Raw genomic sequence first — 18481 nt, 5'->3', positions numbered from 1 at the left:
AATGGGATCTGAGATCGCCAGTCGATTACATGTAAGTGATAATATATTAGAATTATAGATATTTCATAAGTTTTTTGATAAAAATAGACAAGTTATTTAAGACTTTTACATTACATAAAGACATCAAACCTTTCATTTTATATTCTGAGGGGTTAACAATATAGTAATTTGGAATATATGCACGTCTTAATTTTTTAACCTCGTCATTTTGACATACAAATAAGTAATGAAACTGATTTCCAATACAATTATTTTTACACAAAGTACATAGTCTTTCCTCTTTTGGAATATTATGCCATCGACCAGTTTCTAGTGGAATTTTGATATTTGAGCATCTAAGTTTGGTAATATATATTCTATTTTCTTTTTTTAATCTTACCAAATAATTTTCTAAACAAAAAGCGTGTTTAAACAGTAAATAATATCCACCTCTAGAAGAGTTTTCAGCATCACTAAACCACTTTTGAATAAATTGATCTTGTAAAATTTGCTTAACATATATTTTGATGTCAACATTTCTTAAAATACATTGATTGATCCATACATAACTTAAACCTGTGTTGTCTAATGTAGATCTAATACAATTAATCCACTTAGAAACAATATTTCCAGAATTATGCATCTTATACAAAAATTGGTATAATAATCCTGATAATTTCGTGCTGTTTAACAATAATTTTGACCAGAATGATAAAATTCGTAATCGTACTTTAATTTCCAAGGGATACGTGCCAGTTTCACCGTACACCATATAATTAGGAGTACTGCTTCTTAATGAAAGAATTCTTTTCAAAAATTTTAAATGAACTCTTTCTAAAGCATCTATGTTTTCGAAACCCCATATTTCACAAGAGTAAATCAGTATGGGTTCAACCAAAGAATCAAACAATTTTAGTTGCAAATCAATAGGAATATTTAAATTCCTTATTTTTCTGTAGAGAGCATAGAGTGCCTTTTCTGCTTGTTCTATCAATTTTTTTCTGGCATTTGTAAATCTACCGTTACAATTAAACAGCAAGCCTAGATAAGGATAAAAATCTACTATTTCAATATCAGAACCATATAATTTAAAATCATGTAAGTGGTTTCTTTTGCTTTTTCTTTTTGAAAATATCATAATCTTTGTCTTATCTGTGTTCACAGAAAGTTTCCATTGAGTACAATATAATTCAAACATATCTAATGTATTTTGCATATCACTTGCTGTTTCAGCAAGTATGATAGTGTCATCTGCATAAAATAAGATAAAAATTTGTAAATATAGTCCAATATGTTCTTGACAATGCGTTGATACTGTTTCAAGTCCATTTATGTTATTTTCACACAAAAATTCTTCTAGATCCGAAAGAAAAATAGAAAACAAAAAAGGTGATAAATTTTCTCCTTGGCGTACCCCGAGATCACTAGAAAAGAAGCCAGAAATATCATTTCCCTTTTTGACACAAGATTTAATGTTATCATACATATTAAAAATCACTCTTAAAATTTTTCCGGTAACTTGATTTTTTACCAACTTTTGCCATAACCCCAATCTCCAAACAGTATCAAACGCTTTCTTAAAGTCGATAAACGTACAATAAAGTTTTTTACCAAATGATAAATATAATTCTATCAGCACATGTAAACAAAATATGTTATCCAGAGTTGAATAGCCTTTCCTGAAGCCAGCTTGTGCTTTTGGAATTATTTCAAATAAGTCTGCATATTTTGAAAGTCTCCCATTCAGTATGGCAGTAAATAATTTTCCCAGAGAAGATACTAGAGTAATTCCTCTGTATGAGTCAGGATTAAGAGGGTCCCCCTTATTTTTGAAAAATGGCAAGATAATACCTAATGTCCAAGCTTCAGGAATGGCTCCAGAGTCTAATATTTTATTAAATAACTTAAGATAAAGGGGCATCATAAATTGAATGGTAGATTTCACATATTCATTGATGACCATATCGTAACCTGGCGCTTTTCCGTTTTTTAAATCTTTAACGGCTTTAAAAATTTCATTTTCTGTAATTTTACCATTTAAGATTGCATTTACACGTTCGTCATTGCAATCTGGACTGGGTTGCACAAAGGTCTTTTAAATTTAAGTACTAGTTAAATATATTTTAAACCTCAATTAAAATTAAATGACCGTTATTTCTGTTGCACAAAGGTTTATTAGAGTTAAATAACGTTTAAACGTGACTTAACGTTGCGTAAAGTTAAAAGTGGTAAGGGGGCACTTTTAAATTTTAAATAGGGAGTTTAAAATGGAGGAAATGCTGTTGTTTGGAAATATATTGCACGATCCAAAGCCACCCAGAAAATATAGAAAAAGGCTACTTACATTAGATGACCTCACAGACAAGGAGCTCCGAGCAAGGTACAGATTCGGGAGAAATTCGATCATAAGGATCACCGACATAGTGCGGAAGGACATCGAACATCCTACCCAGAGAAGTCAGTCTCTTAGTGCAGAGATGCAGGTAACCGAAAACAAAATAACTTTGCATGCAGTGTGATATTTCCCAAAGTTTTAACACATTTCACTACGTAAAGAAGTATCCTATACACATTTTACAGATTATTGTAACAGAAATGTAATGTTCTTGGTTGATAAACACATGACAATCCAAGGATATTTCAAAAAGTCGTATCGTTTCACCCAAATCTTTGTTTGTTTTCTTTTTTCCACACACAAATGAATAAAGGGAAATAACTCCTATGGTATGGTAAATGAGGTTCCTTTTGGGATTTTTTAAAACAAATACCGTCAATCTACTTGTATAGTTTAATTGAACTGTCGGCGGCAGGGACGTTCCTTAACCCCGATTCCCATCCCTTCCACCATTACTCCGGGCACCTCAAACCCCGTTTCCTCGGACCTCCCCCTTTTTCAATTTGCCCGTTGAACATTTCGCTAATTCTCCATGCACCAATCCCGCCCCTTTACCCCGCTTCTCGACCTCTCCACCTACTACCTCTACCCCCGTACCATCGCCCTCCCTGTCCGACGCCTCCTATCTCAGACAATTATTATTTATCAGCCCCAAAATCTCTGACTATCTGAATTGACTATTGAAATGTTGCCTTGATCGCTCGTTTGGTAGTAGATTAGATTTGTTTCTCCTGTATAGTTTTATGATAATTTTACATGATCCTCCCTTGCCTACCATACAAAAAAGATATGAGGGCCACCCATACACCCTCTCCTCCGTTTAGCAGTTAAAAAATTAACATGTAGACTTCAATTTTTAATTACTGTATTCACTCTTGATGATGAAATTAAAAAAAAAAACACAGGAGAAATTAATTATGTAAAATATTTATTATAAATATAATTTCAAAGGAAGTCCGCTAAATATTTTCCTTTCTTGTAAAATGTTGGTGGGGGTTCAAATCCAAATACAATAACCGATGGGTATATGTGTAGTACTCTAAAGTGCGATGGTACTCTAAAGTGCGATAGTCACGCTAAAGTGCGACGGTCTACGCTAAAGTACGATGGTGTCTCACGCTAAAGTACGATGGTTGTTTGTTTGCTAAAGTGCGATGGCATATAGATATAGGAATATGTGGTGTGAGTGCCAATGAGACAACTCTCCATCCAAACAACAATTTATAAAAGTACACCATTAGTGGTCAATGTAAGGCCTTCAACACGGAGCCTTTGCTCACACCGAACAAAAAGCTATAAAGGGCCCCAAAATTACTAGTGTAAAACCATTCAAACGGGAAAACCAACGGACTAATTTATATAAAAAACGAGAAACGAGAAACACGTATAAATTACATAAACAAACGACAACTACTGTACATCATATTCCTGACTTAGGACAAGTGCAAACATTTGCAGCGAGATTAAACGTTTTAATGGTATCCAAACCTTCTCCCTTTTTCTGAAACAATAGCTTATCATCACAACATAGAAAAACACACGATAAATTATCAATTGGAAGGCTTAACTCAATCAAAAAACGCAAATTAATACGCTATGAAAGTGCGATCATCGATGGAACAAAAGAGACAGGTTCAAGGTCACTAATGTTAAACACAAGTCTTTTTGCAAATGAAATTTTTAACAATTCGGGCGTATTGGATTGATTGTTGGATGTCGTTCAGTGGCAAATATTTCTTGCATGTTGAGGACGTGGGGCGTATTGGATGTAGCTTGCCGTTTACAAAGCCTATTAATGTAAACACATCCCCTTAAAGTTGCCAGTTGCAAATACAAAATTCCAATATTGTCGGAATAAATAAAATTTATTTGTACAAGCTTTAATTTAAATGCGAGAGAAAGGGGTTGTTGTTCGAGCATTTCCCTATTTTTTTATGGCGAGTATTAATATTAACACATGTTATATTTTACTACAATGATGTACACACTGATGTTTTAACTAATGGACAATTTATGATTTACGCTTGAAAACGTGTACCTTTACTTTGCCGACATTTATACTCTTCAATAAAATCGACAATATTTTAACGTAAACGTAAACAATAATATGCATCTGTCGCTTCCATTATTTAATTCATTTTCAGGCATTTTCATTTTTGGTTTTTATAAACGACTGTTAACGTCATACATAATCCAACTACTTTTCGTACGTCTATACTTTCGCGGACCATCGTACTTCAGCGTGACCATCGTACTATAGCGTCCCCATGGCATTTTAGAGTCCTACATATATACTAGTATAGTCCTTTCATTAAAAAAGAATTAAATATGTCTACAAACTGAGGTGTTATAGTTTGAGAATGTCTCCTAAATTGCCCCACTAACACTCCTCATCATTGCCAATGCTTTGTTTGGGATGTAAATTGCATAATCTTATTTTTTTTTCGTTTCAACAGGTGCTTGTTGCCTTGAGGTTTTTTGCTTGTGGAGGTTTCCTGCAAGTTGTAGGTGATACCCTAGGTATAGATAAATCAACTGTTAGCAGGTGCGTGCAGAGGGTTTCGGATGCTCTTAATGCCAAGGCTGACCAGTTTATCAAGTGGCCGTCAGTCCAGAGGAAAGGGGATATTAAACAAGGGTTCTTTGACAATGGAGGCTTTCCAGGAGTAGTAGGTTGCATTGATGGAACTCATGTGAGGATTTCTGCTCCTAGTCACGACGAACCATCTTTCGTCAACAGAAAGGGCTACCATAGCATTAACACACAAGCAATATGTGATCATGAAGGTACACAAACGTTTACAATTTCTTAAATAACTTCAGCCACCCAAAATGCACAGTGCTTATAGTTAGTCTTTTGAATATATCTATATGACTTGAAACAGTAAGGATGCAGTCCACTGACAGTAACTTGGAGCGTCATTACGTAAATAAATAATCCGGAATTTTAAGGGGAAAATCTTGCCAGAAAAAAAATACTCTCCCCCTTTTTTCTACTAAAAACGATCGACTCATAATTTTTTAAAGTTTTTCAATATGTCTTTTTTCCATATTAATGTTGAATGATGCTCTTTTTGTTTGTCGTTTTTGTTTGTGTTTTCGATCATTGTTTTTTGTCTAATCTAATTCAATAAACGCCTCTACATACATACATACCATAAACACTATTATTTTTTATCGGTTCAGAATTAGCTTCTATTGAATAACAAGGGGCCACATGACATTCTTAATTCTTCATTGATAATTTCTATCGATCTTTAACCGAAAAAAAACGGACCGTTAAAGACCGGTTGGGCGCGGTTTCTCTATTTGGAGAGATGTCCCACATTTTCCTGATTTCAATTTCACATTGAAGTTGTTGAATTATTTACATGTTTTCGTTAATTATAAAATGATAGAAAACTTTATTTTGTTTTCATAAACTGAAAAATTGTACTTACATGAATGGTAGTGACTTATAGTTATCAATATGACTGGTCTTCACTTTTTCCTATAGAAATCGTACAATAACTCGAGTTTGTTTTGAATAATTTGAATTTATGAGAATTTTTAAAAACATGGTTCCTCAATGAAATAAACATAATAGTTATTGAAAAACTGGTCATTATCGTGATATATGAACTGCCCGTAAGACTGTGTTTTTCAATAACTATTATGTAATTAACGTTACCCGTTTGGAAGCTGCGGAATCGTATACATTTAATGGGACTGACTTTTTATGCTTGAACTACGTGTAAATCAAATTTTGTTTTTCAGGTAAATTTACAAACGTTGTAGCTAGGTGGCCAGGAAGCGTACACGACAGTCACATTATGAGATGTTCGCAAGTGTGCACTCATTTAGAGGAATCCCACCTGTCAGTGCAAGATGGGTTGATCCTAGGTGACAGTGGATATGCGTGTAGGAGTTTTCTTATGACACCATATCTGAGGCCAACAGAGCCATGCCATGAGAAATTCAATAAAGCTCATATGAAGACAAGATGCTGCATTGAACGGACATTTGGTTGGTGGAAGAAGAGGTTCAATTGTCTACATCAGGGAATCAGAATGCACCCAGAAAAAGTTTGTAAGATTATAATGGCATGTGCAGTCTTGCATAACTTAGCCATTGAGATGAAAGAACCAATGGACGAGTATGACAACGAGATTGTAAATAATGATGACTTAAACATTGTTTTCCGTGGACCCGACGAAGGACGCATTGTACGAGATCATATAGCCAGGGGATTTTTCTCATAGATTTATTAGTGTAACAATTAAAAAGTTGATGAAATACTAGCATATAAAAAGATCTTCTGTACATATAAAAATAAATCAAACAAAACGATTGCGTTCTTTGACTAATTATCATTTAAAGCTTGCAAGGTGAGATATGCGTCCTCTTCCTGATTTGCCCACTGCTGAAGTCTTCTAATTTCTAACTCTAATTTAATATTTTCCAGTTTAATTTTAGTTTTTTCAAGCACAAATTTCTCTTCTTGCACAGTCAAAACGTCGTACTGCTTTTGCATGAGCATTTGTGGTGTAACAGTCTCCGTTTTTCTTTTCTTGGGAGCGTGTGGTGTACTGCATGCAGGTGGTGGCTGATGAAATGACAACACGCTTTCATTCCCGGTTCTACATTCAGATGGTGGTTGTTCTTGAAAGAATAACACGCTTTCATTCCCTGAGTTGTCATTTCTATGGACAATAGCTTCTGTTATTATAGTAGATTGGGCTGAATCTTCAATGCCAGAATTAGACATATCTGAAAAACGAAGATGGAAACAGATTAGTTCGAGAAATCATGAGAAATTACTGAATCTTTTTTATTCTTTGGTAATGTGCGATTACAGGTATTTAATAAGTACTAGACCCAAATTGCACTGAGTACCCTAATTGCACCTATTTAGTAAATGTAGCAGCGGAAATCTTACATGTTTTCTTAGATGTAAAACAATTTGTATTTTTTTTTATTTGACATTATGCTCCTCTTTAAACATAAGTTAATATATTTAAATATGCACAAAACGTTCACAGTATACATCAACAGATGAAGTATAGAACTGCAAAAGGTAAAATGTACAGAAACGTCCACCAAAAGGTCCTCTTTTAAAAATAAGCAAATAAAATATGTTACAAGCCTCCATTTCTTAAGAAATGAATAGTTAGCAAAGATTAATGTCCACTTGTTCTAATTATTTGAAGAAATAGAACACATTATCCGTTATTCGAATCTTAAGGCTGCGAATTTAAGCATGGGTGTAATTTGGGCACTCCTTATTTCAGAATCGTGGACCGTTTTAGGTCTATTCGAACCCATTTTTTATGATTCATTATAGATTAAAAATTATTAAATTGGTGGAACCATATATTGAATAATGATACATCTACAAAATAAACACTGAATGGGAACTTTTTGTCTGGATAATAAATAAATGTAGGTGAAAAAAATGTGCAATTTGGGTACCCTCACGTTAGCTGCCTATAAGTGGGTACTCCTGCATTATTTAAGTTCATGTGGTTAGCGCTCGATTTCTTTTTGTAATATTACATTTAATGAGTTGATCCTTATCTGTTCTTTTTCATATTGTATAAAACTACCCGTTTATCATAGGGTTTAAAACAAAAGTACCAGGGGGGGATCCAGCCATTTTTAAAAAGGGGGATCCAGCCATTTTAAAAGGGGGTCCCAACCCAGAAGAAAGAGGGGGTTCCTACCATATGTCCCCATTCAAATGCATTGATCGGCCCAATAAAAGGGGCGGTTCCAACCCCCGGAACACCTCCCCCTCTGGATCCGCCACTGAGTACATATGTTTTGTGGGTAAAAATTTAAGGCCGGAACCGATCATTTACTTGTTAAAATGGTGGGGCGTTACGGTTTTTTGTCCGGATTGTTCAGCTCGATCATTCAAATATTTTTTCCCTAACTTAACATTTCTATGCATTTGATAATGATATAATCATTTGATAAAATTTGACTCAATTTTTTTTTGTTTGTACCTGCATGCTTTTCCTTATTTTTTTGACCATATTTGGGATAAACACACTCTGTAGCAAAAACCTAAACTAGCCCGCCCATATGCAAATTAATTGGTCGGTCGCACACTTTACCCCCCAAAAAAATCATGAAAAACCCACACCTAGTACGAGTATAAATCTGAATTAAACCAGCGCTACTGAGATCAAAGTTATTAATTATATCATGTAAGTACTGTGTATCCATGGTTTGGCAGTACTGTACTTACATGCTTATATATATAGGTCTAAGGTAAAAAAAAATGTCAAAGACAAGACTTATAGTGTGTGTGTTTTGGGGGTGAGGATGTATGTTTTTCTTTGTCACACGAATTCGTTTTTCATTTTCAACGGGAGTCCAATTATTTAAAAAAAAACAAAAAAAAAAACTGTTAAATAACTCTGAAGCGTACGGGGATAATTTAGAATAAGATTATTCGTTTTTGTTCACTTGCTTGGCCACATAATTTACTGGTACTGTAAGGGTCGTAAAGGTTATAAAAAAAACATCATACCCGAGAACATATACCCCCCTTTTTTTCCTTTCTTGGAACTTTGGTAGTCGGTTCCTTAGCATTATGCATGATTATTCGATTGCTAGAAATTTAAGTTCGGAAATTTATAACCTAACCCCCAATCAAAAGGTCCGTGTTTTAGTAATGTTATAATGTGGGAGTAATTGTCTCTTTGGAAACCCCTTTATGGGGCCGCTGCATCATGACGCGCACTGTGCTGGCGTGCGATAGTGTGTACTGTGTGCTTATTACACAGGAAGGCCGAACTTTGTCTGCATGATTGGAGGTGGTGGGAAACTGTCGAAAAGAATACATTTCAAGGAGTTTCAGGGGAGTTTTCTTAAACCTAACCATATCCTAGATACTTTTAGCTTTGATTTCACAATTTTGTTAAATCTGAAAGTAGCTTTGGGTTCGCTTAGGAAATTATGCAACCTTGTCAGAGCACGGATTTCATTATGCATAAACATGATCAAGGTAGGCATTTATGTTTTATTCAAATACGATTCCATTTCATATACTCTTTAGGGCATACACGGTTTACCTTCAAGGTTTACTGTGACCATGGAAGACTCGCTTCCTTTTAAACCAACAAAACTTGAACAATCCTTCATCATTTCCACAATATTCTCGGTCTCACTTGTCAAGGCTTTGGGAGCAGGGCCACCGCCAGTTTGGGCTCTATATTTCATACTTTCCGCATACTCCTTTTTTGCTTTTGTTTGTAAGTTTTGCCATTTTGTTTTGACTTCTTTATCTGAACGAGAATGCAAACCAAGAGCATTTATTTTGGACGAAATGTCTTTCCAAATGCCGTTTTTCTTGGAATTTGTAATTGAATTAGTCAATTTGCTCCGTATAACAGTAATATTGTCATTGACCAACTGTTGCAGCATGGTCATCTCCGCTGAATCCCAGTTTGAAGATCTCTTTTTCTTATCAGCGTCGTCTGGAAACTCGGCCATTTTGTTCTTGATAAAAATCGCGAAAATCGCGAAAATGCACGTGAAGGAATGAATATTGGGAAATTGGAAATTAAACATGGTTTAAGTACGAATTATCATTTTAATTTACATTTAGTTAAACGTGGGACTAATTACGCTTTATGCAACGGTTTTTAAAGTCTTCTTTAACTAATTGGGAATTCTAATTTTAAGTACTGTTTAACTTTAAACCACGTTTAAATTTAAAAGACCTTTGTGCAACCCAGTCCTGGTATTTCAAAATCTACATCATCTCGTTCTCCGTCTGTGTTCAATTCTTTAAAATAAGCGTGAAGTTCATCAAGATCGATTGGTGTGTTTTTATCCTGTGGTCTTTCAAAATTATTCAAAACATTCCATAATTTTTTTGGATCATGTTGATCCATACTACGCAGCTCGTTTTCAGCTTTAAATTGAAACTCCTCGTAACTTTTGTTCATTACTGTTTTATATGCCTTACTAGCTTTTTTCAAATCGTATCTACTTTCCTCTGTTTTAAATAAATTATGTGTTTTCTTTGCTTGATGAAAATTATCTCGTTTTAAACGACATTGCGCATTAAACCACGGTTGGTGTTGTTTTGAATTTCGATTAATTTTGGCGGGTTTATTTCCGAAATTTTCGATGGCTGAATCAAGAAACACTTTATTTAAACTTTCGACTAATTCGTTAAGGTCAGTTTGAAAATTTTCATTAGTTATATCAAGCGTGTCTAACTGGTTCGACAAGTTATCAATGGTCAATTTACTTTCAACGCTGTCAACAAATTGATCTCTTTTGTCACCAATCCAACGAATATGCTTACTAGGCACATTCGGTGAATTGTTTTTATCAAGCAAATCATCAGGTAACATCGCTGAAAGATTGAATCGCAATCTACAATGAATATCAGAAAATAACGAATCAAAATCAATAACTTCAAATTCCGTAATATAGGGGAACAAATCTCCTGATACTATTAAGTAATCAACTAGACTAGTTTCTTTGCTAGTTACTTTGCCCATATTTTTGTCGTTACCAATTCTGCCATTGGCAATATATAAACAATTGTTTTTACATAATTGCAAAAGTTTGTTACCATATACATTGATGCGACCTTTGTCCTCAGACGATCTTTGTAAGGATACATTATATAAACATAAATTGTAATAGTCATATAAACATCTATCTATCTCATCTATTCCATCATAATTCAAAATTTTTGAAAGTTCATCGTCTGGTATAATATAATCACAAAGAGACCCTGTTCTGGCATTAAAATCGCCAAGTAGTGCAGTTGCAGTGCTTTGATCTTTTAACGTAATTAATTCTGTTTCAATTTCATCAAAGGCATCCTTGGAGGAGTACCTTGAATTTTCGGGAGGTACATAAATACAACCAAACATAATTTTAGTTAATTGCATTGGAATATCTACTTTAACCCAAAGTACAAACTCAGAGTCTGTGTTTATAAATGTAAGAAAATTTTTTAAACATTTTTTAAAAATAACTGTTATACCTCCAGATTTTCGTTCAAATTTTTTTCTATTTTTGGTAAAATAATCATATCCCTTAGGCAAGTTAAGCTGGTCTAAATCATCTAGTTTTGACTCAATACATACAAACATGTCATTTAGTTCAATCAAATCAGTAAATTCTTTAAATATTAATCGATTTTTTAGGCCACATACATTTAAGCATGAAATATTTAATGAGTGAGAATTGTTACATATACTGGGTTTAAAGTTCAACTGTCCTCTTGTTTGCCTGTCCTATATGTGGCGGGGACGGCCAAAACCTGCTCTTGATTCGTCTCGTGAGCCAAAGTGCTCCCTTAGAAATTGACTGCCTTGTTGAGATGGATACATGTTGTCTTGCGAAGTTGTTGGGTACATTGGAAGCATTTTTCTGAGCTTCAATTACATCTTCAGGATATATTCTGTGACCATTGACGTATAGCTTGTCTTCTTTAAGACGTGCATGATTTCCTAGACGTTGTTCTCGTTTGAAAATAGGCCATAGAACATTTCTTCTTTCTACCATTTCGTATGGATATTGCTCAAAGACGCTGAAAGATGTTTCTTTCAGTTTAGCAGGGGCAGCTCTAAGAACTTTGTTTCTATCCTTTCGACTTTCAAATTTAGCTACTATGGTTCTTGGTTTGGCGTCCTTGCGTGGTCGGAGGCGGTGAACAATATGAAATTTGATTTCTTCGTTTATCTTAAGTTTTTCTTTGATAAATTTCTTAAGGACTGTTTCCGTTTCAATATTATCATAGTCATCTTTTTCCCTCGGATCTTCGAGTATACCACCAAAAAGAAGATTTTCCCTCATCGACCTTGACTGAACTTCGAGAAGCTTTTCTTTTAGTTCCATATTTTCTTGTCTCATATTATCGAATTCCTCCGTTATAAAGCAAAATCTGTTTTCAATCTTTTTAACTACGTGTTCAGATCCAGTTACTCTGCTTTCTATTTGCTTCATATCTTGCTTGACTTCGGCAAGTTCTGTCTCTAATGATGAGAATCTGCTTTCGATCCCCCCTAGACGTTTATCAATCGACGGTAAAGCATCTAGATGTGACAGTTTTGTATAAATGTCATTTAATATAGATTCTAGACAGATTTGTGTATTTTGTGCGTTCGAAATTTGGGGGGAGGGTTGATCGGAGAAAACCAATTTCTGTTGTGGGTTGCCATGCAGATTTGCTGGTGTGTTGAAAGGTACATAGTTAAGATGCTGTCCATATAAAACTTGGCGTGCACTTTCGATTGAATTTCCAACAGGAGTGTCCACTAATGAGTTATTTACAATGCGATTTTCAGGGTCCGCCATTTTTGTTTACAATTGTAAACAATGGTCAATTTCAGAGTATCATTATATGTTAATTACTTGGCTCTGTTGTACATACTTGCTTTTTTGTGTAGAATTAAATGTTCAATATCCAATATATTAATGATAGTACACGGTCATAACTCAAAATTGTTTCTTGGTTTCATATTAAACTAAAAAAATTTAAGAGCGACAATCAACACCTTCTATCTTGTCCGCCATTGTAGAACAGTAAGTGAAATTTCATGAAGAACAAATAAGCTATTTGCTCAATCCACTGTATTTCTTCATTCTCTATAAAACAAAATAAAAAAAGAGAAAAAAATGTCCTAGCATAAACATGCTAACATTTTCCATGGTTGATTTTATCACAAAGTATTGCTGACTTTTTTCCCGCAATTGTGCCAATCTAGCTACTGCAACGAGCGACAGTTGTGATATTTTGTGTGTCTCATGTTAAATTTGTATTTAACATTCATTCAATCATACTACGTACAAATACAGCATTTTCAACCTGGATATAAATAATAATTATTGTTACACATTGCTGCAAATATATAATTTGGATCGACGGTTTATTTTTATACTTTGAGAAAGCCCAAGATTAATTTGTAAGTGTAATTGAAATCCAAATCGTAGGTGTATGACAGTTTCTGCAATGAGATCAACATGACTTTAAACTCAACACTGAGCTTTGTGATAATAAGAATTATTTATACATTTCATAACATTAATTAAGTAAGAGAAATGAAACAAAAATTCAACAATTTTTCAATATGTAAAGAGGCTTAACTTTACCTTAAACAGTAATCAAAGTGCTTGAAAGCAGTAAAAGCTTAAGATTGCTTTAATTTATCAGTGGGATGCAAAATTAACATTGTATAAAACATTATTGATATTTTTAGAACAAACAGATTGCACAATTTATGTAAAATTTGTGAAAAGAATACCATCATTTTGTAAAAAAATATCTGCTCAAATATGTAAACTTCTGAAAATGTTCATGAATATAAAATGTTAAGATCAATGCACTTACGTTACGCACGGTATTGGTGTCACTCAGCGTTACACGACGTTCCTAATAAAACGATGATTTTGACGTTGTTCCATTGAACGTTTCAAACGTTGACCTACTCATGTGAAAATCCCGCTTGAAGTGAAGAGATTTTCGAAGATGCTTCTTTCTATGGTTTTATTTTTCAATGAATTAAAACAAAATTTTAAATACATGAACAATTTTTTATTTTTGCGAAGAATTGTCTGCAACTATAACACAAAATAAGAATTTGATGTCTTGTTAAATGATTTAAATATATGACTCAGATTGCCAATGAGACAACTCTACACAAGAGACCAAAATGACACAGAAATTAACAACTATAAGACACTGTACGGCCTTCACCAATGAGCAAAGCTCATACCGCATAGTCTGCTATAAAAGGCTCCGAAATGACAATATAAAACAATTTAGACAAGAAAACAAACTGCATAGTTTATGTAAAAAAAAATGAATGAAAAGGTCTGTTTTGTATATTTTTTTGGTGTTTTTTTTTTTTTTTTTATCATCTTTAAAACTTAAAACTTTAAAACTTAGTTTGATACTATCTATGAGTGAATCAAATGCAGGACAAATGTGAGGCCTCTTTACTCTTAGGACGAGCGGACCCACAACATATCACATGGCTGTCTTTGCTTATAAAAACTTCGATGTCTTATTCCTTTTTTTTTTTTTTTTTTTTTTTTTTTTAACTATTTCGGTGTATTACCAGTTTTTCTATTTCTTTATGTTCAATATTCTCACTGTCAGAAGACGTCTGGCTAGTAAAATTGTAAATATTTCGTTACTTGTTTCTGTTTTTTTCCACAATAAGTATTTGTTTGTTTTAATTTGGTAATTTCGCTTTCTCAATTTTCGTTTATATTCAAATGCTTGTTGATTTGTTTTTGATTATTTGAAAGATGTAGGTAGTATATCGCCAGCTATTTTTCTTTTCTTAATCTTATTTTATCAACACTTTAATCCTTGGACTTCTATTCTATTTTTAATATAATTGTCCCTGCCTGAATCTTGTTTCATCTAATTTTTCTTCAACATTGACTTACATTATGATGCATATTATTTATTTTAAGTAAGAACACAATCTTAACATCAATCACGATTTTATGAAAAATATATTAAAACTAGCATATTTTCAAAAATCTCTAACGAAAAGCTTTATAAAATGATCAAGTTTGTTTGAAAAAGAAATACGTGCTCTTATACTGCCGTGGGCGACTTTTAATGATTTAAAGTTGGTTAGTGTGGGGTAGACCAATTATTTTTTAAGTAAGAAGATCTTTTAATAAATTATAATTTTTAGATCAGGATTGTTTTAAGAGGCAAATATATTAAGAAAAGTAATATACACATTTTGTACAAAAATCAGGTCGTTAGTTTTCTTGTTTGTTTTACATTTGTCATTTCGGGGCCTTTTATAGCTGACTATTTAAGGTAAGAATTTCTTGTAGTTGATTGCAATAGAATGACCTATAAAAATAGAATGACCTATAAAAATTATTAATTGGTCTTCTTACTTTATTATGAAAATGAGAACGGTGATTCTGTTTTGTTTTGTTTTTTTTCTTTCGGAAACATATTTTGGAAAATTCGTACACAGATCAATACCTACCTCACTTTCTTGTGATATTATTCTTCCGCATACACAATTTTTCTGTACGTGTGATTAGATTTTAATGCATATAAATATTTGAAACGACAAAATATTTTCGTGATATTAATTTATTTTCTGATGAGTATTCATTGAAGAAATGAATTTATAACAAGCGTATTTATACGATCGTTTACCACTTGGTCATCGCGATGTGAAAATCAACATTCAAGCCATCATTCTACTTTACACCAAAAAAAAAAAAAAATGTGCACAACAGATTTTTTTGTCAAATGAATTGGGAGTGTCTGTAAATTAATACCTTGGAGCTAGCTCCTACATGTTTGTGTGCCATCCATCATATATGTCGGACAACTACTCTATCTCTCTCCTTCGTTCTTTCTCAAATTATGGTAAAAGAAAGGTTTCAATTTCAATATACTTGTTTCATCATGCCTGTGTACCAGGCAATTCTGTTGGAAAACCTAGAGAAATAAACTTCATTCTGCAACACTATTTCTAATAACCTTATTTTTCATACTAGGTAGGAATTATAGTTAGCTTTACTGAAAATTTTCTGACTTACGAGTATTTCTCTGATAATTTTTTTTGTTAAATGAGTCGATGCGACAAATGATTTTACATTTTACTGAAATGTTCTAGACTATAGGACTCCACTTTTCCTTATAAGATTAACTGTGCCGGAGAATTTTCATTCAGCTTAGAATCTGTTAAATAGCAACGCTAAGAATTACAGATACTCTCTGGCCGAGGAGGATAATTAAGAAGATCTCACTTTTGATCGCACTTTCTTTTTCAATGTATCTTGTTTTTATAAAATGGGAGTGTGGTCATAAGGGAGCTACCATTTGATTTTTATGGGGGGGGGGGGGGCTAGGATGAAATTTGAAAAAAATAGGCAGGACAGAAGTTTTGATTAAAAAAAAAAGGCAGGATGAGACACTTACAAAAAAAAAAAAGTCAGGACGACAATTTAGGTAAAAAAAAGTCAGGATAAACTAAAAAAAAAAAAGGCAGGACCGAACAGAGTGAAAAATAAAAAGGCAGGACAGAGATTACAGCTAAAAAAAAAATGCAGGACAAAATTTTTCATCCTAGTCCCCCATAAAAATCAAATGGTAGCTCCCTAAGTAAGTTTTATCTTTGTTATAGCTCCGAGGCCTTGTCTTTATGAAGTGTCCGAGTTAAATATTTCGACATCTTGAGAAAATGCAGATCTACATTTTAATGCATATTAAACGAAAACTTTATTTTATATATAGATCAATCAGACCATTTCATGAAATTATGTTATGCTAAATATGCAAGAAAAGTCGTATACAGTTTAACGTCAATTAACGGTAACGTGGACATGTCATTAGATATCATATATCGTTTCGGATTTTCTACCTGCATAAAAAAAAAAAGTACATATCATATCATTTTCAACGAAATCAAATGTATTTTCAATTCATATAAGTTAACAGGTGTTAAAATCTGAGATATAGTAGAATTTCAATGGATAAAAAGCCTCTGAATTATTCTTCGTGTTATTTTGCCCATCAAGACATTTTATTGGACCTGAGGAAAATGACGAGGTTTTGAAAATTAGATCGCAGAAACCTAATGATGACTTCAGATAGCTTCTTCGGGACATGTATATTTTTTCTTATATCATTAAAATCTATTTTCGTTCATTATATTTTCCGAAAATGAAGACAGAAATTTTTTTTTACGGATTGAGCAGCTAATTGGGACATTTTTTCTCTTTTTTATTTAAACTCTTCTGTCGATCTTCCTTCTCTTAAAGTTAAAAAATTCTATTACTTCATTTAACGTTAGACGATTACAATATCCTATTTCTAAATTTCATCTGAACCCTAACCCTAACCCTAACCCTAGCCCTTACCCTAATTGTAATGCTGAGTGTTTGTGTTTTGACTCAGGCCTTTCGAATGTGTCAATTCGGTATCCCTAGGCGAACCCTATTCCAGCCCTTAATCAATTTTAATCCTATTTCTAAATTTCAACCCTAACCCTAACCCTAGCCCTAACCCTAATTGCAATGCTAAGTTTTTGTGTTTTGACTCAGGCCTTTCGAATGTGTCAATTCGGTATCCTTAGGCGAACCCTATTCCAGCCATTAATCAATTTTAATTCTATTTCTAAATTTCATCTTAACCCTTACCCTAACCCTAACCCTAACCCTAGCCCTAACCCTAATTGTAATGCTGAGTGTTTGTGTTTTGACTCAGGCCTTTCGAATGTGTCAATTCGGTATCCATAGGCGAACCCTATTCCAGCCTTTAATCAATTTTAATCCTATTTCTAAATTTCATCTTAACCCTAACCCTAACCCTAACCCTAGCCCTAACCTTAATTGTAAGTTTTGACTCAGGCCTTTCGAATGTGTCAATTCGGTATCCTTAGCTGAACCCTGTTCCAGCCCTTAATCAATTTTAATCCTATTTCTAAATTTCATCTTAACCCTAACCCTAACCCTAATTCTTATGCTGAGTGTTTGTGTTTTGACTCAGGCCTTTCGAATGTGTCAATTCGGTATCCTTAGCCGAACTAAAATAAACCCGGAAATTATCACAATAAGTGAAAAAAAAAAAGGTTAATCAAAGAGATTTTAAATTTTGAGATGTCAAAATTTCGACTTTGAAATGTTTTTAAGAAAATAACTTTCACACTCGAATTTTTTAACATTCGGGTGACAAGACAAGATACATGAAAATACACTTAGATGAAAAACTTACATTTGTATTTATTCAAATTCAGTTTTATTTTATTCTTTAAATGTGCATTTACAACTATTTTTTAATATATTAAATGCAAATTAAAGAAAACAATATTTGCTATTATATTCACTGAATTCACAAAGTCAGGAAATAATCGTTCGTTATCAAATACACGGGTGTCATTCGGTTTATCGAGAAAAATGATCGTGAAAGAATATCTTACGTGGTCAAGTATTATGAGACAATCGCGAAAGGCGGATCGTGAATATAATTCAATATAAATCTTATTGCAGAAATCTGTGAAAAAATCGCTGAATTTTCTGAATTTTCTAAACGCGGAACAAATCCGAACAAAAAATATTAGTCTAGTCAAAATAAAGTTTAACGTCAAACTAATTGCAACA

The 18481-nt window shown here is 33.3% G+C and overlaps 1 long non-coding RNA gene across 1 annotated transcript; it reads right to left on the bottom strand.

Annotated features, from left to right (window-relative positions):
• Nucleotides 1-6603: 6603 nt before the first annotated feature.
• LOC143063642 (uncharacterized) lies at nt 6604-10115 on the bottom strand. Its single transcript, XR_012975067.1, has 2 exons — nt 9436-10115; nt 6604-7123 (listed from the first exon to the last, which is right to left on the bottom strand). It is a non-coding gene; the product is annotated as an uncharacterized LOC143063642 (long non-coding RNA).
• Nucleotides 10116-18481: the final 8366 nt, after the last annotated feature.

Source organism: Mytilus galloprovincialis, chromosome 2 (assembly GCF_965363235.1).
Source record: "Mytilus galloprovincialis chromosome 2, xbMytGall1.hap1.1, whole genome shotgun sequence".
Lineage (NCBI taxonomy): Eukaryota > Metazoa > Mollusca > Bivalvia > Mytilida > Mytilidae > Mytilus > Mytilus galloprovincialis.
This window is presented reverse-complemented; position numbering and strand designations above follow the sequence as displayed.